The following is a 25,630-nucleotide window of genomic DNA, read 5'->3' as shown; positions in this document are numbered from 1 at the left end:
GACAGAAAGAGAGGCCAATCAAGAGGTGTGAAGTCAGAATGGGTGCAGAGAGGTGTGAAATGAAACTTCCAATGAATGGAGAAAGTTTAAAAGAACAGTAGTCTGTCGTTAAGGGAAGGGAGAAGGTGTGATCCTAGCTGCAGAATAATTTTAGTTTCGGTGGTCTTTCTGATGTATGAGTTTGGAAAACCGTCTTTGAGAACACAGACGGAGAGATTAGAGTGGTCGTGGCCGTCAGAGGTGAAATTTACAAATGTATATTGAAGCAGCTACCCACCTGAACTACACTATGTCAGCATGTGTAGTCTGCAAAGGAACAAGTTATAGGTTTATTCCATACTGAAAAGAGAAGAGAGAAAACTCAATGTTTCGGCTGTGAAGCCTTCTTCAGGTGTGAGAAAGACGGGGCAGATTACAAAGATTAAATGGCACAGAAGAACAAAAGCTGGGAGAGGGGAGGAGGCAGGAGCAGCAGAGAGGCCACTCAGGAAGTGCTAAATGGAGAGAGGTGAAGAAAGGTGTGAAGTCAAAACCTGCAAGAGAATAGAGAAGATTATTTTAAAATAAATCAGTCATTGAGAGATCCTGGCTATTTGAGGTGAAAAGAAAAACTATGGGCTTGGAGAAATCTTTAACCTTCCCAGCCCTAATATGTTCTCTGAAGTGTTCTCCTGGTCTCCTTTCGGTTTCCCAAATGTAGATAGCTGGGCATTTTTTGCAAGAGATACAGTAAATGAGATAGAGGATGTTGTCAGGGTTATCCGGAATTGTCCTGTGATGCCCTGAATGTCGGTAGATATGTATTTGCAAGTGATGCAGCGAGTGCTATTGCAGGGGAAGGTGCTGAGTGCGAGGGAGCTGTGAACAAGAAGCTTATGTGGTGGTCAGCGATAAGAGATGATTGGGCGGTCGGAAAAAAGAGTACCAATGGAGGGATCGTCCTGTAAAATGTAGTCATTGTTAATGATGGTCCTGGGGATAGAAATTGGGTTAGGGTGGTAGGGAAGCACCGAGGGAATGCAGTTGTGAGACTGGGAGTTCCTGATTGAGTTGATGATCCGAGGGCTGTTTTTGGCCTGGGAGTAGAATAAAGCGACACCTTTCATCAATCATTTTGACAGGTACCACGCCCCCTTTTTCAGCCAATGGGAGGCCGCCATGGGCAGATGTCCTGCCCCCTTATCGGCCAATGGTGCAATGTTATGGGTGGATGTCCCGCCCCCTCCAGAGCCAATGGTGTGTCATAATGAGTGTTGTTGTCCCGCCTTCCACCCTGAGCAGCCCCAGGCCTCAGGGTCCAAATGCCCACCACCGCATCCCCTTCGATTTATAAATAAGTGTGTGAAAGCGCGTATTAGCGATGAGGGATGGAAGGTGATAATGTCTGCTGCAGGTTTGAATGCAATCTATTATAACCCTAGGGAATCGGCGGTGTGGGAAGTCTGGTGAGGGCCGCGAGTTTCCGGGATGTGAGCACACACACACACACACACACACACACACACACACACACACTGACTGACTGACTGACTGACTGACTGACTGACTGAGTAAAGTGTCACAGAAAGAACTCGCAGGACAAATAGCATGTGAAATGTGAACCACTTTATTTCATCAGTAGGTTTTAAATTACAGAAACATCCCAGTATACACTTTTAAACTTTTCACACACATTACAGACTACTGCTTGCAATCGCCAATTAAATGTTGGTGCAGAAAATTTGTTGTAGCTATCGCCCCAACATTGTTCAGAAACTCAGCAGCATCTGAAAAAGCATTCATAACGCCCTTTCTCTCGCCATTTCTATAGCCGTGAACACCGAACTGGGCGACCCTAACAGAGCAAATAAATTAGCCTGAGTGATCAGAGGGACGGTGTTACCACAGGTTCTATGTAAAATACGTTGTATTTTGGAATACACACCGCTGAATCCGCCAGGCTTCAGTTTCTGATCTGAAAACATCAGAATCGCAGTAATTTCACTCATGTTCTTTACATGCACATCTATCTCTTTAACAAATTCAAGGACATTAGTATTCAGTTAATTGATTTTCATTTCAAGCTTTGCAGAAAGAAGAGTGTAAAGCACTTTTTGTAAGAATTCTTACGTATACATTCGAAATTTTTCATTCTTCTCACGATGGCACACCTGTGTCTATAAAACAGAGTGAAAGCTCTATTCACATTGCGAGTATTTCACAGCCCTGGTTTTACATAGATCTTTTTTCTTTTCTGTAAAAATAAGTATAAATAAGTATAAAATAAGTTTTGCAACGCACCAAAAGTCACGTGTAGTATTTTTCCATCTAATTTTACAAGTAAGGAGCGTACATACTCATATGGCGAGCGGTCGTCAATTATTTTTCTCAGCAAGTGCTTTATACTCCGCTCAGTATCATCTGTAAAAGTATAGGCACCCAGGCCACTGGCGATGTACAGAACAGCCGATAAAATTCGGGCTAAACTGAGACGCTTATAAATTTCTAATGCGGCAAACAACACATCTTTGTACTGTAACATGACCAGGGGAAGGGTCATTCATAACAGGTATTTTCAGAATGACCTACTTAAAATACTAGATATGGACCTTAGCAAAATGGCTGCCAAAAAGAATCAGCTGACCGGTAAATGGAAAGGGTCTACCCTGAGAAACAATGAGACACAGCTGAGCCGCATCAGGAACCGAAATATAAGTGCCCTGGAGGCAGTGAACAGGGCGGAAGCCGATAAGGTGAATGCGGTTTGGAGGAAAAGAGAGGAAAGAGGTGTATGTTAAAGATCGGGCTAAAGAATAACGGACTACTGAAAGGAGAAAAGGTTTATGGTTTTTGGATTACGGACACTGGATAAGGATACATCGCGGATTGGCTTTATTACGGACTTTTGGAACTCGGATCGGATCAGGATTAAGGAAACGGATTACGGACTGTATTTGGAAGATAGTTGGAGGAAGAAACGCCACGAAACTCAGGAAAGAAAAGTGTGGTGTGAGTACTACTTTCATTTACATAAACTTTCCCCCGGAGACACCACAGTACCCATCCGCGCACCCGACAACCAGGCATGTGTGACCCCGTTGACCTGGATGATTAATCAAACAGGCCGCGCATTCATCAACCACAACCCCCTTTAAACAATGGTTGAAGGTGCAACATACCACCGACTTTACAATCTGATCCATAGCATCGGGCTCATTAGAGCCATCGTTAGCTAAACTAGGTTGAACATCATCATTAATCACATTTTGGCGAACACACATGAACAGACACGAAACATTCAAGCTTGATGGTAGTTTGAAGATTGATGCGTCGACCTCTTCGTTATTCTATTAAAGGAAAAAAGAAAAGGAAGGCTTAACAAAATAAATAGGCATGCTTTTTACCTAAAATATTTAAATTGTAATGCCTCTTTTGTGTTAGAGTTCTTCGTTTGCTTCAAACTTGTTGTGGTTTAATATTTACCATTTGTAGCAACTCTTCATCAGTCGTTGACAGACCCCCAACACCTGAATCACCATCAGAGTTCACATGACAGCCACTGTCACACACCACTGAGTGCTGGGTCAGCTTTTGCTAAAAAGAAGACAAAGTGTTGAAAACGAAATACGCTAAACGCAGATTGAAACGACAATTCTACTATCAGAAAAAATATTTTAGCAACCTACTTCTTTAGTTTGCAAAGCAGAGGAATCCGATGATTCACTACTCAAAGAAGCCAACTTCGCAGCAGTCAAAATCGGGGCCTGACAGCTCAGGTGTCACACTTCAAAACCGGCAAGTCGGCTAATTTAAGCATAAACTCCAAATTTGTAACCATGCCTACATAGCTCAAGACATTTTTCAAATGGTTGTGATGTTTTAGAACACCCCACCATATCCCCCCGCCCCAAAATCACACGTGTTTTATCGAGAGTGAAAAGTAATCACGTTGAATTAAAATATGTAAGCTTATTTCAATGACAAATTCTCAACAACTTTTCAAAAGTTTGAAATGATTTTCCACGTACCGTGAACGTAAAGTCTTTAAACCTTAAAAATATTAACATGCAACCCAAGCCTCAAATGATGTGTGTTTCTCTAGAAAATAAATTACATTGAATCAAAAAATGTAAAACTTATTTTATCTTTTGAGAAGAGCGTTGTAGGGCAGGTCTTTATATTTTAGTGGATAGGTCATAAAAGTGTTTAAATAATTGAATAAGACACATTAAGCAGTGATAAATTATAAGCACGAGCAAAAATTGATATTTATAACGCTTATAGATTTTAACAATATAACAGACTTTACTAAAATGTTTACTTTTAAATTAAATATTACATCACAACATGTCCACACCCAGGCACCTGCCGTTAAAGGTTATGGGATGTAGAGATACAGTATATAAGGTTCATGATGAGAATAAAAAACGCTCATGCTAATACACAAGCACCTGTGTCTCACCAAAGCTGACAAATAAAAAGCCAAAAAGCCGCACTGCACGTGTGAAAAGGAGAATGAGCGAGTGAGCGAAGATAGGGTGCCTCCTGCAATTAAAGGCTTACAGCACCTGGTATTCCCAGGCGGTCTCCCATCCAAGTACTAACCAGGCCCATCCCTGTTTAGCTTCCCAGATCAGACAAGATCAGGCGTGCTCAAGGGGGTGTGGCCGTCAATTCTGAAAAACGCGACTCCCCGAACGCCAGCCGAACAAGTCTCCACAGCCGAAGCGCTGTGTCTCTTTTCAGCTGGCGATAAACCTTTCCTCGATCCTTTGCGGACTTGTAAAACTGTTCATGATCAGAATAAAAAACGCTCACGCTAATACACAAGCACCCGTGTCTCGCCAAAGCTGACAAATAAACAGACGGAAAAGCCGCACTGCTCGTGTGAACAGGGGAATGAGTGAGCGAGCGGGGATAGGGCGCCTCCTGTGCTTAAAAGCTTACAGCACCTGGTATTTCCAGGCGGTCTCCCATCCAAGTACTAACCAGGCCCATCCCTGTTTAGCTTCCGAAATCAGACAAGATCAGGCGTGCTCAAGGGGGTGTGGCCGTAAGCCAGCGCAAGGCTCGCTGGCACCCTTCTTATAGAGAGGACAGCTCCGTCACCTCTTTTACGACGCTGCTTTTTTTCCCTTGCGTTTTTCTCTTCTTCCCACGTTCTCTCTCTTCACTGCCTTCGTCCCTGCTCTATTTCACTTCAGCCTTTCACTCTTGCTTCCTTCCAATGAGGACGGAGCTGCGGGAGAAAGGGCGCTATAGAGGATCGCTGTGGAGAGCTGCTGCTTTGCTTTGACATCTGAGCTCTGTGGAAAACGATCTCGATACAATTCTGAAAAACGCGACTCCCCGAACGCCAGCCGAACAAGTCTCCACAGCCGAAGCGCTGTGTCTCTTTTCAGCTGGCGATAAACCTTTCCTCGATCCTTTGCGGACTTGTAAAACTGTTCATGATCAGAATAAAAAACGCTCACGCTAATACACAAGCACCCGTGTCTCGCCAAAGCTGACAAATAAACAGACGGAAAAGCCGCACTGCTCGTGTGAACAGGGGAATGAGTGAGCGAGCGGGGATAGGGCGCCTCCTGTGCTTAAAAGCTTACAGCACCTGGTATTTCCAGGCGGTCTCCCATCCAAGTACTAACCAGGCCCATCCCTGTTTAGCTTCCAAAATCAGACAAGATCAGGCGTGCTCAAGGGTGTGTGGCCGTAAGCCAGCGCAAGGCTCGCTGGCACCCTTCTTATAGAGAGGACAGCTCCGTCACCTCTTTTACGACGCTGCTTTTTTTCCCTTGCGTTTTTCTCTTCTTCCCACGTTCTCTCTCTTCACTGCCTTCGTCCCCGCTCTATTTCACTTCAGCCTTTCACTTGAAGCTGCAATGGTTGTTAATAAGACAGAATTAAGTGTTGCTGTGCTTTTTCTAATGAGGCCCCATCTCTCTGTTCATCTCTGTGGTGCAGCCACAGAGAAACTATTCATGCAGGCTCATTTAAAGATGTTTTCTTTTGATAAGGGACAGCTCCCAAATGGGGATGCACTTAGCTAAGCTTAGCTATCATGATCAATGGTCATCCATTGGCGCCTATCTGTCTGGGGTGTGCCAGATGGACATCTGGACTGCATTCCTGTGTGTCAGGAGTAAGTGTGTGTCAGGAGTAAGTGACTCACATCTCAACTTGATCAACCAATCAGGGACTGGTAGGGCCGAGTAACCCACGTGGGACTCTGATGCCCATGGAACTTTCAGCCAATGAACGAGCTGAAGTTCCTCCAGGTAAAAACAGGCAACACAGAGGGCCTGAGAGACTATTTCCTGGACTTTTCTAAAGGGAATTCAAAGGAGAATTCCAGGGCAGGACGGCCCAGGACCAAAAGGCTCCCAAGGGCAGGACATTCTCGCAGCGCGCCTCCTGACCATCCTAAGACTCAGCCCGGACAACCACGGAACGGCCAGTGTGTCCGAGTGCCAGAACTTTCTTTTGTTCTAAGAGTCTAGAGCGGAGGTTGCCAGAGAGTAACCAGAGGATCCACCTGAGGTAAGCACCAGCAGCAAGCCTTGTGAACAGGTCGGAACTGTGGACAGCTGAATCACTATTCAGAACTAGCGCTTCATCAGGAATGAACCGGTCCTCTTCCTGACTTGCTGGGACCCACAGTCATCTTTTCTCCTGTGCACAAACTTTGCTAGTTAAAGCCAACACTAACTAGCCGGTCAGTGATCATCTGCAGCACAGCACAGCCTGGCACGGAGCCAGAGAGCCCGCAGGAGATCTGAATCCCCAGAGATTGGATGAGTATTCAACTTCAATGCATTACAGCTTGAGAATTCAATTGTTATCCCAACCAGTTGATATCAATTTAATTCCTAAGAGTTATGTACTTGTTTTCAGTATCTAATGTTGAAGTTGTAACCAAGTTCACTTTATGAAACGATCTAAATGAATGATATACTGAACGTATGTCCTCTTGACATATGTAACTCTTTGTAACTGATTGTATATATACCTTTTGTATTCTGATAACCCTCTCGATAAGATCTGTTAGGTTTATATGCATATTTTATGTATTAATAAATGTATCCTCGTGTATTAGTACCCGTGGGTGTGTGCGTTGTTTGAGTTATATCGCATGGTTGGATTCTAAGGCCATCAAAAGAATCATTTTGTGATTTACGGCTACAATTAATAAATGTCCCCGTACATGCCCAAACCCTACAGAACTGGTGCCTTCAGAGAGCACACTACATTTATTGGCATCCCTGGACTCATTTCAGTCATACCTGGGCTATGGTAAGACTAAAATGAGTCAACCAAGCGGAATAATTCAATATAAAACGCCGCGGGTTTCATACGCGACAATACAGTGTGCTGAAAGCCGAAAGGAAAAAAGTTCCCCTTGCTCTTTAAGCAGTGCTTGATTGTTTTGTGATCTTTTGCGATCTACCGGGTTGATTGCATACTTGATCTTGTGGTTTTCTGTGGTAGAACTGTGATTTCGTACTTAAAAGTAATACTCTTTAAGTTTAACGATGGTTGCTAAAAGGTCTGAATTCGAGTCGCTATTAAGCACTCTCTCTAGCAGCGACAGGTCTGACCACGATCTCCGTCATATCTCCGTCAGCGGAGAAGCTAGGAGAATAAACCTCCATTCTCTGAGAGAGCTAGCGAAGGACATGGAGAGATTTGACCTGCAGTGTCAGAGAATAATATCGAGAGTTATATTCAAGACCTCAGGTATACCCTGCAGTACCTGCCAAACGCCACAGAACAGGAGAAAGTGTTTCTGGTCAGGAAAACTAGCAGCAGAGCTGTACATGAGTGGATGGCTAGGCAGATGAAGAACGTCTGTGATGACTTTGAAGAGCTGTGTCAAGCACTTATCCGAGAATACAGTGCGTTTATTGACCCGACTGCCGCGATAGCCGCCGCCCTTAACATTAAGCACGAGAGAGCATAGTCCCCTCGCGAATATTAGGAGAGACTTAGACGAACTTATTTTGCAGGGCAAATGATGAGGGTTGCGAAGAGAACACACATTTCAAGGGTTTATTCATTGCGAATCTCCACCCGTCAGTCAGAAAGATGATCTTAATGCATACAGATGCACAGACCATGAAAATGACCGATATTAAGAGATTAGTGCAGAAAGCCTGGGAGTATGATGTCCAAAGTCGCTTTGAGCAAAAAGGTGCTAAAGCGACTGTGTTCGCCGTCAGAGCCAGCAGGGTTAATTCCCCCCTGCTCGAAGGAGCACAGGCTCCTGAGCTGGCTAAGCCCCGTTCCAAAGCAGGCACACAGGACCGCACCCAGCGTCCTAAGTGCCATGAGAACACCGGGGAAGGGAAAGGGCTAGATAAAGCTGAACAAAAGGATTCAGTAGCCGCCCGCCTGGCCAGGCTTGAACAAGTTTTATTAGGACAGAGACAACCGCTCCCCAAGGCTGCCAGAAGCGTGAATGAGCTGATACTCTCCACTGGAGGAGGCGGAGACCCGCCCCCTCTCCCCCCCTCAGTCTATCTGATTGAGCGGAAGGGTTCCTGCCTGGATGAGGTCAGCCACTCGCAAGCGAGAGCTTACTCCACCCCTGAAGTCACAGAGCAGGCAGTAAAACAGAGAGGAAAAGCAGGAAGCTTTTACCTCAAGGCTGCCATGGGAGATGTCTTACACAGTGAGACATTGATTGACACTGAGGTTGAAAGGTGTTTGATGTCATACAGCAAGCTCAAACGGGTAGAAAAAGAAAAGGGCATGCGACTCAGAGATGAACCTTTGGTGGATCACCAGAAAGGCAAGGTGTGGAAACAGGTCAAGGCTCCTAAGCCTTCTGTACAGAAGGAAAGGGGGGCCAAGAGGCAGACTGTGCTCACACAGTGCCCACTGAACACAGAAGCCTTTGTGGAGATTCCTTCTGTTCCCTCTGGACAAGAAATAAAAATATTTTCTTGTTCCCCGGATATACAGGGAAGTCATGTCCCGGCTGAGGTCACAACAGCCTCCATGCCACAGGAGCGGTGCTCCAAGCAGCCGCCTGATCCACCAGGTAAAGCACACCCCTTTTACATCCCTAAAGAGGAGCAGATCTCCCCACCTGGCGATGAAAAGGAGCTTTCCCTGTGCACCCTGGCACCCAAGAGGGGTCAGGACCACCACCGTGCAGTGGTGGAAGGGATCCAGATGGCAGGAGAGCAGGTTGGTGATGTAGCCCTCACCCTTAGCCCTGAGAGGTCCTCTATTAGTGAGGATGTGCTTGAGCAGCTGTCACAGGGCCACCGCCAGGTGCCCCTGGTGCAACATTCACAGGTTAGAGAGGAGGTCCAGCTGGACGCTGAGACTACTGCGCTGTGGACACACCTGATCCCAGATGCCGATTCCCTCTGCTGTGACCCAGGGAACCTGCAGTCAGGTAACATTATTTCTCACAACTACCAGGTAGTGAGTGAGATTGACCTGATTGTTCCTGCCTCAACGGCAGGGTTTCCAACACACCCAGTCCCCCGGAAGGGACAGGGAATGAAAGCCGAGCCGGTTTTCTTACAGCCACCAGCTCAGTCTGTCAGTCTGAGTCTGACCAACAGTGGTTCAGCCAGATTGGAGCTGGATGGTCAAGCCACCCGCCTGCCAGTGCAGGACATCGCAAAGAGGGGTGTCAGAATCCCCGCCTGCACTGACATGGGCCTGGTGGGTGATAGTAAGTTCAAAGACAGTGAACTAGCTATCCCAGTGCTGGGGAAGCTTCCTGAACCCCTAGCTAGGGAAGGGGGGAGCGAGCAGGTGTCCTACACCCACACCCAGCGAACGATTGTAAACATGCCGATAGAGGGATTCCTCAATCAGGAAGTGTGCAGGGTTTACTTGAACAGTGAGAATGAGGTAACAATCCCAGATCACTCAGGTGCTCCAGATGACCACTCAGCCGAGGGTCAGGCATGCTCCACAGCTGCACTGCCCCCTGCAGGGTTCCTAGAGCACAGGCATGAACAATGAACAAATCGAAAAAGCAGATGCCCTGGAAATGGAGGAGCAGCATCAGCAGCTGCGTCAGATCCCCCCAGATTTCCAGGATGTTGGTGTCCAGGATGCCACACGGCATACTGAGAAAGACACCATGTACATGCTGCGCCAGCTTAGAAAGGTGACAGTCACTCAGAAGGAGATGACTGGGATTAGCCACCCTAAAAGACTTTTGGGAGGACTGATTGCTGCCACCACTGTTGTGTATTTGCTATTTCTGGTAGGTTTGTTTGCTACTGGCACTTTCACCCTGACTGCCCCAAGAAGGCAGGTGTCAGAGATGCCCGAGGGTAGTGACAGACGGTATTAACAGCAGCAAAAGTTGGAAAGCTTAGGGAAAACCCTACAGGCAACTGCCTATGCAACAGGGTTAAACCTTATTCCCCAACCAGTGGACATGATTGTTGGTGTTATACAGTGGGTTTATGCTTGTGTGCAACTGGCCAGAATGTTGACACAAGACCTGTTAAGGGAGATTAGTGCCACTGTAGCCAGTCTAGCCATGGCACAATTCCCAACCCACTTGATTCCACTCAGTAGAGGAGTATGTGACATTAACCTCCCATCGCTCATAGCTCACCTAGAAGGCAATCCAAGATTGAATTCGGTTCCAAATCTTGAGATGGGTATAGCTACCAAAGCTATCCATTGGCTGTGTCTAAATGATTCACCAATGAAGGGTGTAAAGCTACTAATGGGCAGAGGGAGGTTAATGAACCCCATGAAGAGCAGGTGGGAAGTAAATGGCTGGTCAGCACACCACATTTAACTGTCACCATGACTTGTGACAGGCATGATACAGCTACCACAATGCAGCTAACTAACCAACAGTCTCCTGCAAGTTCCCAAGGAGGCCATAGTACAGCTTGGTAACTTAACACTGTACGGTCTGGAACCAGACAACATAAGACCAAACTTGAGGTCGCGGATGCCTTCAGGTGCCACACTATTGAATTGGATAGAAATCCAAGAAACAGTAAGCCCTGAAGAGGTACAGGTAGTTAGTTTGCTTTAATGGAACAAACCTCCAACCCACCCTGGCAGATACCCAACACAGGTGTCGTGGTTTACCGGGGGGCTGGGAACAGGAACTGTTGTTATTGTAACACTACTGCCAGGTAGCTGGATCATAACTGGATGTACTCTGAATGCTGTACTCTTACATCAAGATGTACTCCGGGTAGCATGAATGAGTCAAAGGTACCATGTCAAAAGAAAGGAAGTTACTTCTTCCCAAATTTCTGCCTACAGAGGTATCAGATATTGACAGTGAACTTCCTGATGTGTAATGCCTAGAATGAGACGATGTCTCCTACCGTGTTTATACATACTCCAGATGTTATTCATCCTGTTTGTTCCCAATGCTGGTTCCTGTATGAATTCTCGAGGAGTAATGTGGAGATTTAAGGTTAATGTTCTAATGACAAGGGACATCACTTAACTCTGTTTTGTTTTGAAGGCAACAATGCCTCAGGACCTCGTGACCTTCAAAAAGGGGGGATATGTAATGGCAATGCTTATTAATAAGACAGAATTAAGTGTTGCTGTGCTTTCCCAAATGATGCCCCATCTCCCTCTTCATCTCTGTGGTGCAGCCACAGAGAAACTATTCATGCAGGCTGATTTAAAGATGTTTTCTTTTGATAAGGGACAGCTCCCAAATGGGGATGCACTTAGCTAAGCCTGGCTATCATGATCAATGGTCATCCATTGGCGCCTATCTGTCTAGGGAGTGCCAGATGGACATCTGGACTGCATTCCTAGGTGTCAGGAGTAAGTGACTCATATCCCACCTTGATCAACCAATCAGGGACCGGTAGGGCCGAGTAACGCACATGGGACTCTGATGCCCATGGAACTTTCTGCCAATGAACGAGCTGAAGTTCCTCCAGGTAAAAACAGGCAACACAGAGGGCCTGAGAGACTATTTCGGACAATTTTAAAGGGAATTCAAAGGAGAATTCCAGGGCAGGGCGGCCCAGGAACAGAAGGCTCCCAAAGGCAGGACATTCTCGCAGCGCGCCTCCTGACCATCCTGAGACTCAGCCCGGACAACCACGGAACGGCCAGTGTGTCCGAGTGCCAGAACTTTACTCTGTTCTAAGAGTCTAGAGCGGAGGTTGCCAGAGAGTAACCAGAGGATCCACCCGAGGTTAGCACCAGCAGCAAGCCTCGTGAACAGGTCGGAACTGTGGACAGGTGAATCACTATTCAGAACTATCTCTTCATCAGGAACGAACTGGTCCTCTTCCTGACCTGCTGGGACCCACAGTCATCTTTTCTCTTGTGCGCAAACTTTGCAAGTTAAAGCCAACACTAACTAGCCGGTCAGTGAGCATCAGCAGCGCACTGTCGCAAGCCGCACAGCACAGCCTGGCACGGAGCCAGAGAGCACGGATTGGACAGTTTAGAAGCCTGCAACTGTTTCTTTGAGCCCGCAGGAGATCTGAATCCCCAGAGATTGGATGAGTATTCAACTCAATGCATTACAGCTCGAGAATTCAATTGTTACCCCAACCAGTTGATATCAATTTTATTCCTAAGAGTTATGTACTTGTTTTCAGTATCTAATGTAGAAGTTGTAACCAAGTTCACTTTATGAAATGGTCTAAATGAATGATACACCGAACGTATGTTCTCTTGATATATGTAACTCTTGGTAACTGACTGAATATATACCTTTTGTATTCTGATAACCCTCTCGATAAGATCTGTTAGGTTTATATGCATATTCTATGTATTAATAAATGTATCCTCGTGTATTAGTACCTGAGTGTGTGCGTTGTTTGAATTATATCGCATGGTTGGATTCTAAAGCCATCAAAAGAATCAATTTTGTGATTTACAGCTACAATTAATAATTGTCCCAGTAAATGCCCAAACCCTACAGAACTGGTGCCTTCAGAGAGCACACTACACCTGATTGTTCCTTAGGCTGGGACAGCAGATCATAATCTGCTCTCTTATTATTGAGAGACTGGCTCACTCCTGTCTGTTCCTCAGGTTGGGACAGGAGATCACACACTGTATTATTATTATTGAGAGACGGGCTGACTGTCTGTTCCTCAGGCTGGGACAGTGGATCACACACTATATTATTATTACTGAGAGACAGGCTCACTTTCAATTCCCCAGACTGGGACAGGAGATCACACACTGTATTATTACTGAGAGACAGGCTCACTCTGTTCCTTATGCTGGGACAGGAGATCACACTCTGTATTATTATTATTGAGAGACAGGCTCACTGTCTGTTGCTCAGACTGGGACAGGAGATCACACAGTTTATTAATATTATTGTTGAGAGACATGCTCACTGTCTGTTCCTCTAGCTGGGACAGGAAATGACACACTGTATTATTAGTATTGAGAGACAGGCTCAGTGTTCCCCAGGCTGGGACTGGAGATCACACACTGTATTATTATTATTGAGATACAGACTCACTGTCTGTTCCTCTTGCTGGGACTGGAGATCACACACTGTTCTATTATTATTGAGAGACATGCTCACTGTTTGTTCCTCAGACTGGGACAGGAGATCACACACTGTATTATTATTATTGAGAGACAGGTTCACTGTCTGTTCCTCAGGCTGGGACAGGAGATCACACACTGTATTATTATTATTGAGAGACAGGCCCTCTGTTCCTCAGGCTGGGACAGGAGATCACACTGTATTATTATTATTGAGAGACAAGCTCACTGTTCCTCAGGTTGGTACAGAAGATCACACTGTATTATTATTATTGACAGATAAACTCACTGTTCCTCAGGCTGGGACAGTAGATCACACTGTATTATTATTATTGAGAGTCTGGCTCACTGTTCCCCAGTCTGGGACAGGAGGTCACACAAGGTATTGTTATTAGTGAGAGAAAGGCTCGATGTCTGTTCCTCAGGCTAGTACAGGAGATCACGCACTGTATTATTATTATTGAGATACAGGCTCACTGTCTGTTCCTCAGGCTGGGACAGTAGATCACACTGTATTATTATTATTGAGAGACAGGCTCACTGTCTGTTCCTCAGGCTGGGGCAGGATATCACACACTGTATTATTAGTATTGAGAGATAGCCTCTGTGTTCCTCAGGCTGGGACAGTAGATCACACTGTATTATTATTATTGAGAGTCTGGCTCACTGTTCCCCAGTCTGGGACAGGAGGTCACACACTGTATTATTATTATTGAGAGAAAGGCTCGCTGTCTGTTCCTCAGGCTAGTACAGGAGATCACGCACTGTATTATTATTATTGAGAGACAGGCTCACTGTTTGTTCCTCAGACTGGGACAGGACATTCCACACTGGATTATTATTATTGAGAGACAGGTTCACTGTCTGTTCCTCAGGCTGGGACAGGAGATCACACACTGTATTATTATTATTGAGAGACAGGTTCACTGTCTGTTCCTCAGGCTGGGACAGGAAATCACACACTGTATTATTATTATTGAGAGACAGGCTCACTGTCTGTTCCTCAGGCTGGGACAGGAGATCACACACTGTATTATTATTATTGAGAGACAGGTTCACTGTCTGTTCCTCAGGCTGGGACAGGAAATCACACACTGTATTATTATTATTGAGAGACAGGCCCTCTGTTCCTCAAGCTGGGACAGGAGATCACACTGTATTATTATTCTTGAGAGACAAGCTCACTGTTCCTCAGGCTTGGACAGGAGATGACACACTGTATTATTATTATTGAGAGACAGGCTTACTGTCTTTTCCTCAGGCTGGGACAGGAAGTCACACACTGAATTATTATTATTGAGAGACAAGCTCACTGTCTGTTCCTCAGGCTGGGACAGGAGATCACACACTGTATTATTATTATCGAGAGACCTGCTCTTTCCTGACTGTTCCTTAGGCTGTTACAGGAGATCATAATCTGCTTTATTATTATTGAGAGACTGGCTCACTCCTGTGTGTTCCTCAGGTTGGGACAGGAGATCACACACTGTATTATTATTATTGAGAGACGGGCTCACTGTCTGTTCCTCAGGCTGGGACAGGAGGTCACACACTGTATTATTATTATTGAGAGACAGGCTCACTGTCTGTTCCTCAGGCTGGGACAGGAAGTCACACACTGTATTATTATTATTGAGAGACAGGCTCACTGTCTGTTCCTCAGGCTGGGACAGGAGATCACACAGTTTATTCATATTATTGTTGAGAGACATGCTCACTGTCTGTTCCTCAGGCTGGGACAGGAGATCACACACTGTATTATTATTATTGAGAGACAGGCTCACTGTCTGTTCCTCAGGCTGGGACAGGAAGTCACACAGTTTATTCATATTATTGTTGAGAGACATGCTCACTGTCTGTTCCTCAGGCTGGGACAGGAGGTCACACACTGTATTATGATTATTATTGAGAGACAGGTTCGCTGTCTGTTCCTGAGGCTGGGACAGGAGATCACACACTGTATTATTATTATTGAGAGACAGGCTCACAGTTCCTCAGGCTGGGACAGGAGATCACACTGTATTATTATTATTGAGACAAGCTCACTGTTCCTCAGGCTGGGACAGGAGATCACACTGTATTATTATTATTGACAGATAAACTCACTGTTCCTCAGCCTGGGACAGTAGATCACACTGTATTATTATTATTGAGAGTCTGGCTCACTTTCCCCCAAGCTGGGACAGGAGGTCACAAACTGTATTATTATTATTGAGAGACATGGTCACTGTCTGTTCCATTGGCTGGGGCAGGGAATCACACACTGTATTATTAGTATTGAGAGATAGGCTCAGTGTTCCCCAGGCTGGGACAGGAGATCCCCCACTTGATTATTATTATTGAGAGACAGGCTCGCTGTCTGCTCCTCAGGCTGGGACAGGAGATCACACACTGTTGTAGTGTGCTCTCACGAGGCACCAGTTCTGTAGGGGGTTGTGCATTTACTGGGACAATTATTAGTTGTGGCAGTAAATCACAAAATTGATTCTTTTATTGGTCTTAGAATCCAACCATGCGATATAACTCAAACAACGCATACACAGGTACTAATACACGAGGATACATTTATTAATATATAGAATATGCATGTAAACCAAACAGATCTTATCGTAAGGGTTATCAGAATACAAAAGATATAAATTCATTCAGTTACAAAGAGTTACACATATCAAGAGGACATACGTTCGGTATATCATTCATTTAGACCGTTTCGTAATTGAACTTGTTTACAACTTCTACATTAGATACTCAAAACAAGGACATAACCCTAAGGAAATAAATTGATATCAACTGGTTGGGATAACAATTGATTTCTCAAGCAGTAATGCAGTGAAGTTGAATACTCACTGACGGTGGGCTTGTTTTCCCACCGTTTCCGTAGTGGTTATCACGTTTGCTTCATACGTGAAAGATACCTGGTTTGAAACCGGGTGGAAACAGGCCAGTTTCGTTTGTTGGCACGCACTCTTTGGGGATTCACCTAGCGCTGTGAACACTCTCCCGCTCCTCTTGGTGCGCTCCTGCCACAACACAGGAAGGCTGGAGCAGGTGGCTGGGGGCGATGCGCAAAGCCGAAATAACTCCGTTGGGTGAGCGTTCGACTGAAGATCTAAAGGTCCCTGGTTTGATCATGGGTTTCGGTATTTTGTTTCATCGCGCCCTTTGTTCCTCTCTCCAGTGCCCCCTGCCTAAAGTGACGCTTCCCTTTCTCAGCCCGAAACGCAAGCGAGACACCAGCAGCGGTCCCTGCAGGTTTCTGTAGTGTAGCGGCTATCACGTTCGCCTAACACGCGAAAGGTCCCCGGTTCGAGACTGGGCGGAAACAGCCTCTTTTTGCACGCTCCTGTACTTCACAGAGGTCTTGAGCGACCGGTCATTTGTTCCCAATGTATTTCCGGTGCCTTCATGCACTCTTGTACCAAACGCACGTTCCTTCTGTACGCGGAGCCGATCATTTGCAATTGGGCTGTGCCGACAGACCAGGACGAGCTCTGTCGGCTCAAAAGCAGCGCAGGACCTGCAACAACAACAGAAAGATTAGCATCCAGCGGGGGCCTCTTAGTGAGCCCAAGATCTCATCAAGAATCGGCTCCAGCAACAGGGCTGGGCGCATTGTTCCATTCTCCGACCACTCTCGGTGTAAACAAGTCCCTCCTGGTCTCTGCTTGAAATGCACTTTCCTGCGTTTGCTTTGGTGTAACTGGCTTCCCCTGCATGGGCGAATGTGAAGAAGATCCTTAGTAAGTCATTGAAGAAAACCGAGAAGAGGTCAGAGTGGCCTCTGTCGTTCATCAACGATCCAGTCAGGCAGTACTCCTCTGTAAAGCGCCGTTCGTTCACATCGATTGGCTTTTTTTTGCCTTCATTCGCGCAAGTAGAAAAAGCAGACGCCCCTATTCTGCCGTGACCCGGATTCGAACCGGGGTTGTTGCGGCCACAACGCAAAGTACTGACCACTATACGATCACGGCGAGTTACCGATACCCACGTGGCAGGGCGGAAAAGGCTGTGCTCTCTTCGTGTGACCTAATTCGGAAAAGTCCTGACGTTGCATTTCAACTGAGCCCCAGTATACATTGACCCTTCGACACTCTGAGTGACAACTCTCTTGCGCGTTTTCTCATATTTATGTAGTTTGCTTGCATGATGCCCGGAACAGCAGGGGTGTGTGCTCCCATATGGTCTAGCGGTTAGGATTCCTGGTTTTCACCCAGGCGGCCCGGGTTCGACTCCCGGTATGGGAACCTGTCAGTTTTGCCTCCTGCTTTCCAAAAGATCAGCACCGTGTACGAAGGAGCCGCATTAAAACCACTCGAACGTGCAAAACGCGCGAGAAGAGGGGGCGCTTGTTTCCAACTGAAGACTTCTCGCGTGCGAGACGAGCTGATCATCCCTGCAGGAGGTGGGAGGGTTACTCTGGTAGACAGGGCTGACCTTCGGCAATAGGATTTATACTCTCCAAGATGATATTTGCACTTTCTGGAGAGGCGATTTTCTCCACTTCAGTAGCCCGATTTCGTCGATTGCGTGGAGAGGGCTGTAGAATGTGGCGCCGCCTTTCCTGCTCCGTCCATGACAGGCGTGCTGGTCTCTGGAGAGAGAGCACGGTCCATCAGCGCACTCCAATAAAGGCACTGGAAGCAGCTGAATCGCATTGGCGAAGCTCAGCGCTGGGCCGCTGGGCAGGGATTGCCACCGTTTCCGTAGTGTAGTGGTTATCACGTTCGCCTCACACGCGAAAGGTCCCCGGTTCGAAACCGGGCGGAAACAGACCGGCTTCCTTTGTCAGCACGCACAAAAGGGGATTGGGGATTCGCCTAGCGCAGTGATCGAACAGACCCACTCACCTCTTATTGTGGCGGGATCTGCACAGTGCATGTCGCAGCGGATCCTGCTTTCACTTCAATGCGCGTCCTGATGTACCCCAGTCTCCCGCGTGACAGGTAGGGATAATCACCACTATACTAACGAGGAAGACATCGCTCTCTCCGACCCCCGGCATCGTGTCCCGACCCACCGTGCTGGAAGCCGACGCCTGCTGTGATTCCTTTACGGAGCAGAAATGACAACCGAAGAGCCGAGAGATCATTTCAGCATTTCGCGTCTGAACAGAAAACACAAACGACCAACTCGGAATGATTTGCCTTTGACGCTTATCAAAGCGTTCTTTGTGCATCGAACAGACCCACTCACCTCTTAGTGTGGCGGGATCTGCACAGTGCATGTCGCAGCGCTTCCTGCTTTCACTTCAATGTGCTTCCTGATGTCGAGTCGTGTGCCGTGCGGAGGCTCTGAAAGCGAGAGCAATGAAAAGGTGCACGGCGCTGTGAAAGAAAACAGAGAAGTGAAAGGCAGTCCTTTCTCTAAGGACGTAAAAGAAAAGCTTTCTACTCCCCGTCAGGGAATCGAACCCTGGTCTCCCGCGTGACAGGCGGGGATACTTGCCACTATACTAACAAGGATGACACCACACTCGCCGATCCTCGGCATCGTGTCCCGACCCAGCGTGCTGGAAGGCGACGCGTGCTGTGATTCCTTTACGGAACAGAAATGACAACCGAGGAGCCGAGAGATCATGTCAGCATTTCGCGTCTGAACGGAAAACACAAACGACCAACTCGGAATGACTTGCTTTTGACGCTTTTCAAAGCGTTCTTTGTGCACGACGACTGCGCCGCCTAGCAGATACAGATGGGTTGTACAACTCTGAACTAGCAAATGGAAGAGGGCTAAGCCCCCTCTCTTTTAGCCCAGGTTCGATCTGTCTCCCAGAATCACCAGGGCGCACGCACACACACCCGTGCCGTTGAAGTGCTCTGCTTCATTTCTAAGGGCAACTCAACATTCACTCCTACCCCGAGAACAGAAAAGACAGCGTCCGCAGCAACAACAGCTCAGGTCTCTGCACAGGAGCTAAGCTGCCCCCATCTCCTCTGCTCTGCGGCTCCTGCGGAGTGGAGTCCTGCCTGGAGCCGTGTTTGCAGGCGGCGGCTCCCCGCGCTCTGTCTGTGCGTCCAAGAGCTCCTGGGAGGAAGAGAGAGCCCTCCCACTCGGGGGCTTTTCCACGGTCTGTGTGAGGAGGGGCGGGTGTGTCCAGTAGCTTATCGAGCGGAAGCCTGGGGCGGCGGAGAGCTGTGATCGTGCAGACCTTGAGGTGTCACCTCTTTGTCTGCTTTCCCGCCCCCCCTCCGCCCAAGCTCTGCTCCAGAGTAGCCCGGCAACCCCTCACACCTGCATGTGTCACAACCTAAGGTGTGGTCATGAGACACCCATGGGGTGCTGTTCTGTTCTTGCTAATTGTTTCCTGCCCGTCGCAGGCAGGAGTCCATGCGAGGAAGATGCGCTGGACAGAGCTCAGAGGGCGCAGCTGGGTGGCTTTCCTTCTGAGTGACGTTCCTGCAACACTCTCCCGCTCCTCTTGGTGCGCTCATGCCGCAACACAGGAAGGCTGGAGCAGGTGGCTGTGGGCTTTGTGCACTGTCGAAATAGCTCAGTTGGGAGAGCGTTAGACTGAAGATCTAAAGGTCCCTGGTTCGATCCCGGGTTTCGGCATTTTGTTTCATCGCGCCCTTTGTTCCTCTCTCCAGCGCCCCCTGCCTAAAGTGACGCTTCCCTTTCTCAGCGCGAAACGCAAGCGAGACACCAGCAGTGGTCCCTGTAGGTTTCCGTAGTGTAGCGGCTATCACGTTCGCCTAACACGCGAAAGGTCCCCGGTTCTTGTTGCACGCTCCTGTATTTCACAGAGGTCTTGAGCGACCGGTCATTTGTTCCCAATGTATTTCCGGTGCCTTTATGCACTCTTGTACCAAACGCACGTTCCTTCTGTACGCGGAGCCGATCATTTGCAATTGGGCTGTGCCGACAGACCAGAACGAGCTCTGTCGGCTCAAAAGCAGCGCAGGACCTGCAAGAACAACAGAAAGATTAGCATCCAGTGAGCCCAAGATCTCATCAAGAATCGGCTCCAGCAACAGGGCTGGGCGCATTGTTCCATTCTCCGACCACTCTCGGTGTAAACAAGTCCCTCCTGGTCTCTGCTTGAAAGGCACTTTCCTGCGTTTGCTTTGGTGTAACTGGCTTCCCCTGCATGGGCGAATGTGAAGAAGATCCTTAGTAAGTCATTGAAGAAAACCGAGAAGAGGTCGGAGTGGCCTCTGTCGTTCATCAACGATCCAGTCAGGCAGTACCCCTCTGTAAAGCGCCGTTCGTTCACATCGATTGGCTTTTTTTTGCCTTCATTTGCGCAAGTAGTAAAAGCAGACGCCCCTATTCTGCCGTGACCCGGATTCGAACCGGGGTTGTTGCGGCCACAACGCAAAGTACTGACCACTATACGATCACGGCGAGTTACCGATACACACATGGTAGGGCGGAAAAGGCTGTGCTCTCTTCGTGTGACCTAATTCGGAAAAGTCCTGACATTGCATTTCAACTGAGCCCCAGTATACATCGACCCTTCGACACTCTGAGTGACAACTCTCTTGCGTGTTTTCTCATATTTATGTAGTTTGCTTGCATGATGCCCGGAATAGCGGGGTTGTGTGCTCCCATATGGTCTAGCGGTTAGGATTCCTGGTTTTCACCCAGGCGGCCCGGGTTTGACTCCCGGTATGGGAACGTGTCAGTTTTGCCTCCTGCTTTCCAAAAGATCAGCACCGTGTACGAAGGAGCCGCATTAAAACCACTCGAACGTGCAAAACGCGCGAGAAGAGGGGGCGCTTGTTTCCAACCAAAACTTCTCGCGTGTGAGACGAGCTGATCATCGCTGCAGGAGGTGGGAGGGTTACTCTGGTAGACAGGGCTGACCTTTGGCAATAGGACTTATACTCTCCAAGATGATATTTGCACTTTCTGGAGAGGCGATTTTCTCCACTTTAGTTGCCCGATATCGTCGATTGCGTGGAGAGGGCTGTAGAATGTGGCGCCGCTTTTCCTGCTCCGTCCATGACAGGCGTGCTGGTCTCTGGAGAGAGAGCACGGTCCATCAGCGCACTCCAAAAAAGGCACTGGAAGCAGCTGAATCGCATTGGCGAAGCTCAGCACTGGGCCGCTGGGGAGGGTTTGCTACCGTTTCCGTAGTGTAGTGGTTATCACGTTTGTCTCACACGCGAAAAGTCCCTGGTTCGAAACCGGGCGGAAACAGACCGGCTTCTTTTGTCACCTCGCACAAAAGGGGATTGGGGATTCGCCTAGCGCTGTGATCGCACAGACCCACTCACCTCTTAGTGTGGCGGGATCTGCACAGTGCATGTCGCAGCGCATCCTGCTTTCACTCCAATGCGCGTCCTGATGTACCCCAGTCTCCCGCGTGACAGGTGGGGATAATCACCACTATACTAACGAGGAAGACATAACTCTCTCCGACCCCCGGCATCGTGTCCCGACCCACCGTGCTGGAAGCCGACGCGTGCTGTGATTTCTTTACGGAGCAGAAATGACAACCGAGGAGCCGAGAGATCATTTCAGCATTTCGCGTCTGAACAGAAAACACAAACAACCAACTCGGAATGACTTGCCTTTGACACTTATCAAAGCGTTCTTTGTGAATCGAACAGACCCACTCACCTCTTAGTGTGGCGGGATCTGCACAGTGCATGTCGCAGCGCTTCCTGCTTTCATTTCAATGTGCTTCCTGATGTCGAGTCGTGTGCCGTGCGGAGGCTCTGAAAGCGAGAGCAATGAAAAGGTGCACGACGCTGTGAAAGAAAACAGAGAAGTGAAAGGCAGTCCTTTCTCTAAGGAGGTAAAAGAAAAGCTTTCTACTCCCCGTCGGGGAATCGAACCCTGGTCTCCCGCGTGACAGGCGGGGATACTTGCCACTATACTAACGTAGAATTTGGGCATGTAAGGGGACAATTATTAATTGTAGCCGTAAATCACGAAATTGATTCTTTTAATGGCCTTAGAATCCAACCATGCGATATAACTCAAACAACACACACACACACACACACACACAGGTACTAATACACGAGGATACATTTATTAAAACATAAAATATGCATGTAAACCTAACAGATCTTATCGTGACGGTTTTCAGAATACAAAAGATATATATTCATTCAGTTACAAAGAGTTACATATATCAAGAGGACATAAGTTCAGTATATCATTCATTTAAACCGTTTCGTAATTGAACTTGGTTACAACTTCTACATTAGATACTCAAAACAAGTACATAACTCTTAGGAGTTAAATTGATATCAGCTGGTTGGGATAACAATTGAATTCTTGAGCTGTAATGCTTTGAAGTTGAATACTCATCCAATCTCTGGGGATTCAGATCTCCTGCAGGCTCTCTGGCTCCGTGCCAGGCTGTGCTGTGCTGCTTGCGACGGTGCGCTGCTGATGCTCACTGACCAGCTAGTTAGTGTTGGCTTTAACTAGCAAAGTTTGTGCACAGGAGAAGAGATGACTGTGGGTCCCAGCAAGTCATGAAGCGCTAGTCCTGAATAGTGATTCAGCTTTCCACAGTTCCGACCTGTTCACGAGGCTTGCTGCTGATGCTAACCTCGGGTGGATCCTTTGGTTACTCTCTGTCAACCTCCGCTCTCGATTCCTAGAACAGAGGAAATTTCTGGCACTTGGACACACTGGCCGTTCCGTGGTTGTCCAGGCTCAGGATGGTCAGGTACCCTTGGTACCCTTCATTGGTGAATCATTTAGAAACAGCCAATGGATAGCTTTGGTAGCCATACCCATCTCAAGATTTGGAACCAAATTCAATCTTGGATTGCTTTCTGGGTGAGCTATGAGCGATGGGGTGGTTAATGTCACATACTCTTCTACTGAAAAGAGTGGAATCAAGTGGGTTGGGATTTGTGCCATGGCTAGACTGGCTACAGTGGCACTGAACTCCCTTAACAGATCTTGTGTCAACATTCTGGCCTGTTGCACACAAGCATAAATTCACTGTATAACACCGGCAATCATGTCCACTGGTTGGGGGATAAGGTTTAACCCTGTTGCATAGGAAATTGCCTGTAGGGTTTTCCCTAGGCTTTCCAACTTTTGCTGCTGTTGATACAGTCTGTCACTACCCTCCGGCATCTCTGACACCTGCCTTCTTGGGGCAGTCAGGGTAAGAGTGCCAGAAGCAAACAAACCTACTATAGCAAATGCACAACAGTGGCGGCAGCAATCAGTCCTCCCAAAAGTCTTTTAGGGTGGCTGATCCCAGTCATCTCCTTCTGAGTGACTGTTGCCTTTCTAAGCTGGCGCAGCGTGTACATGGTGTCTTTCTCAGTATGCCATGTGGCATCTTGGGCACCAACATCCTGGAAATCTGGGGAGATCTGATGCAGCTGCTGATGCTGCTCCTCCATTTCCAGGGCATCTGATTTTTCGATTTGTTCATGTCTGTGCTCTAGGAACCCTGCAGGGGGTGGTGCAGCGGTGGAGCATGCCTGACCCCCGGTTGAGTGGTCATCTGGAGCACCTGAGTTATCTGGAATTGTTACCCCATTCTCACTGTTCAGGTCCACCCTGCACACTTCCTGATTGAGGAATCCCTCTATCGGCATGTTTACAGTCGTTTGCTGGGGGCCGGTGTAGGACACCTGCTTGCTCCCCCCTTCCCTCGCTAGGGGTTCAGGGAGCTGCCCCAGCACTGGGATAGCCAGTTCACAGTCTTCGAACTCGCTATCACCCACCAGGCCCATGTCAGTGCAGGCGGGGATTCTGACACCCCACTTTTCTGTGTTCTGCACTGGCAGGTGGGTGGCTTGACCATCCAGCTCCAGTCTGGCTGAACCACTGTTGGTCAGCCTCAGACTGACAGACTGAGCTGGTGGCTGTAGGAAAACTGGCTTGGCTTTCATTCCTTGTCCCTTCTGGGGGACTGGGTGTGTTGGAAACCCTGCCGTTGAGGCAGGAAAATCAGGTCGGTCTCACTCACTACCTGGTAGTTGTGAGAAATAATGTTACCTGACTGCAGGTTCCCTGGGTCACAGCAGAGGGAATCGGCATCTGGGATCAGGTGTGTCCACAGCGCAGTAGTCTCAGCGTCCAGCTGGACCTCCTGTCTAACCTGTGAATGTTGCACCAGGGGCACCTGGCGGTGGCCCCGTGACAGCTGCTCAAGCAGATCCTCACTGATAGAGGACCTCTCAGGGCTAAGGGTGAGGGCTACATCACCAACCTGCTCTCCTGCCATCTGGATCCCTTTCACCACTGCAGGGTGGTGGTCCTGACCCCTCTTGGGTGCCAGGGTGCACAGGGAAAGCTCCTTTTCATCGCCAGGTGGGGAGATCTGCTCCTCTTTAGGGATGTAAAAGGGGTGTGCTTTACCTGGTGGATCAGGCGGCTGCCTGGAGCACCGCTCCTGTGGCATGGAGGCTGTTGTGACCTCAGCCGGGACATGACTTCCCTATATTTCCGGGAACAAGAAAATATTTTTATTTCTTGTCCAGAGGGAACAGAAGGAATCTCCACATAGGCTTCTGTGTTCGGTGGGCACTGTGTGAGCACATTCTGCCTCTTGGCCCCCCTTTCCCTCTGTACAGAAGGCTTAGGAGCCTTGACCTGTTTCCACACCTTGCCTTTCTGGTGATCCACCAAAGGTTCATCTCTGAGTCGCATGCCCTTTTCTTTTTCTACCCGTTTGAGCTTGCTGTATGACATCAAACACCTTTCAACCTCAGTGTCAATCAATGTCTCACTGTGTAAGACATCTCCCATGGCAGCCTTGAGGTAAAAGCTTCCTGCTTTTCCTCTCTGTTTTACTGCCTGCTCTGTGACTTCAGGGGTGGAGTCAGCACTCGCTTGCGAGTAGCTGACCTCATCCAGGCAGGAACCCTTCCACTCAATCAGATAGACTGAGGGAGGGAGAGGGGGCGGGTCTCCGCCTCCTCCAGTGGAGAGTATCAGCTCATTCACGCTTCCGGCAGCCTTGGGGAGCGGTTGTCTCTGTCCTAATAAAACTTGTTCAAGCCTGGCCAGGCGGGCGGCTACTGAATCCTTTTGTTCAGCTTTATCTAGCCCTTTCCCTTCCCCGGTGTTCTCATGGCACTTAGGACGCTGGGTGCGGTCCTGTGTGCCTGCTTTGGAACGGGGCTTAGCCAGCTCAGGAGCCTGTGCTCCTTCGAGCAGGGGGGAATTAACCCTGCTGGCTCTGACGGCGAACACAGTCGCATAAACAGCTTTTTGCTCAGAGCGACTTTGGACA

At 48.1% G+C, this 25,630-nt stretch overlaps 2 non-coding genes and 3 pseudogenes across 2 annotated transcripts; 2 read left to right on the top strand and 3 right to left on the bottom strand.

Moving 5' to 3' along the window:
- Positions 1-4,535: 4,535 nt before the first annotated feature.
- LOC148811754 (5S ribosomal RNA) lies at positions 4,536-4,654 on the bottom strand (annotated as a pseudogene).
- Positions 4,655-4,919: 265 nt separating this feature from the next.
- Positions 4,920-5,038, bottom strand: LOC148811753 (5S ribosomal RNA; annotated as a pseudogene).
- Positions 5,039-5,575: 537 nt separating this feature from the next.
- Positions 5,576-5,694, bottom strand: LOC148811752 (5S ribosomal RNA; annotated as a pseudogene).
- An 11,942-nt stretch (positions 5,695-17,636) lies between these two features.
- trnae-uuc (transfer RNA glutamic acid (anticodon UUC)) lies at positions 17,637-17,708 on the top strand. The gene has a single exon. It is a non-coding gene; the product is annotated as a tRNA-Glu (tRNA).
- A 453-nt stretch (positions 17,709-18,161) lies between these two features.
- trnav-cac (transfer RNA valine (anticodon CAC)) lies at positions 18,162-18,234 on the top strand. The gene has a single exon. It is a non-coding gene; the product is annotated as a tRNA-Val (tRNA).
- The last annotated feature ends 7,396 nt before the right edge of the window (positions 18,235-25,630 follow it).

This window comes from Atractosteus spatula (assembly GCF_055471065.1).
Source record: "Atractosteus spatula isolate fAtrSpa1 chromosome 10 unlocalized genomic scaffold, fAtrSpa1.hap1 SUPER_10_unloc_7, whole genome shotgun sequence".
Lineage (NCBI taxonomy): Eukaryota > Metazoa > Chordata > Actinopteri > Semionotiformes > Lepisosteidae > Atractosteus > Atractosteus spatula.
The sequence above is the reverse complement of the archived record's forward strand: the minus strand, read 5'-3'. Positions and strand labels throughout refer to the sequence as shown.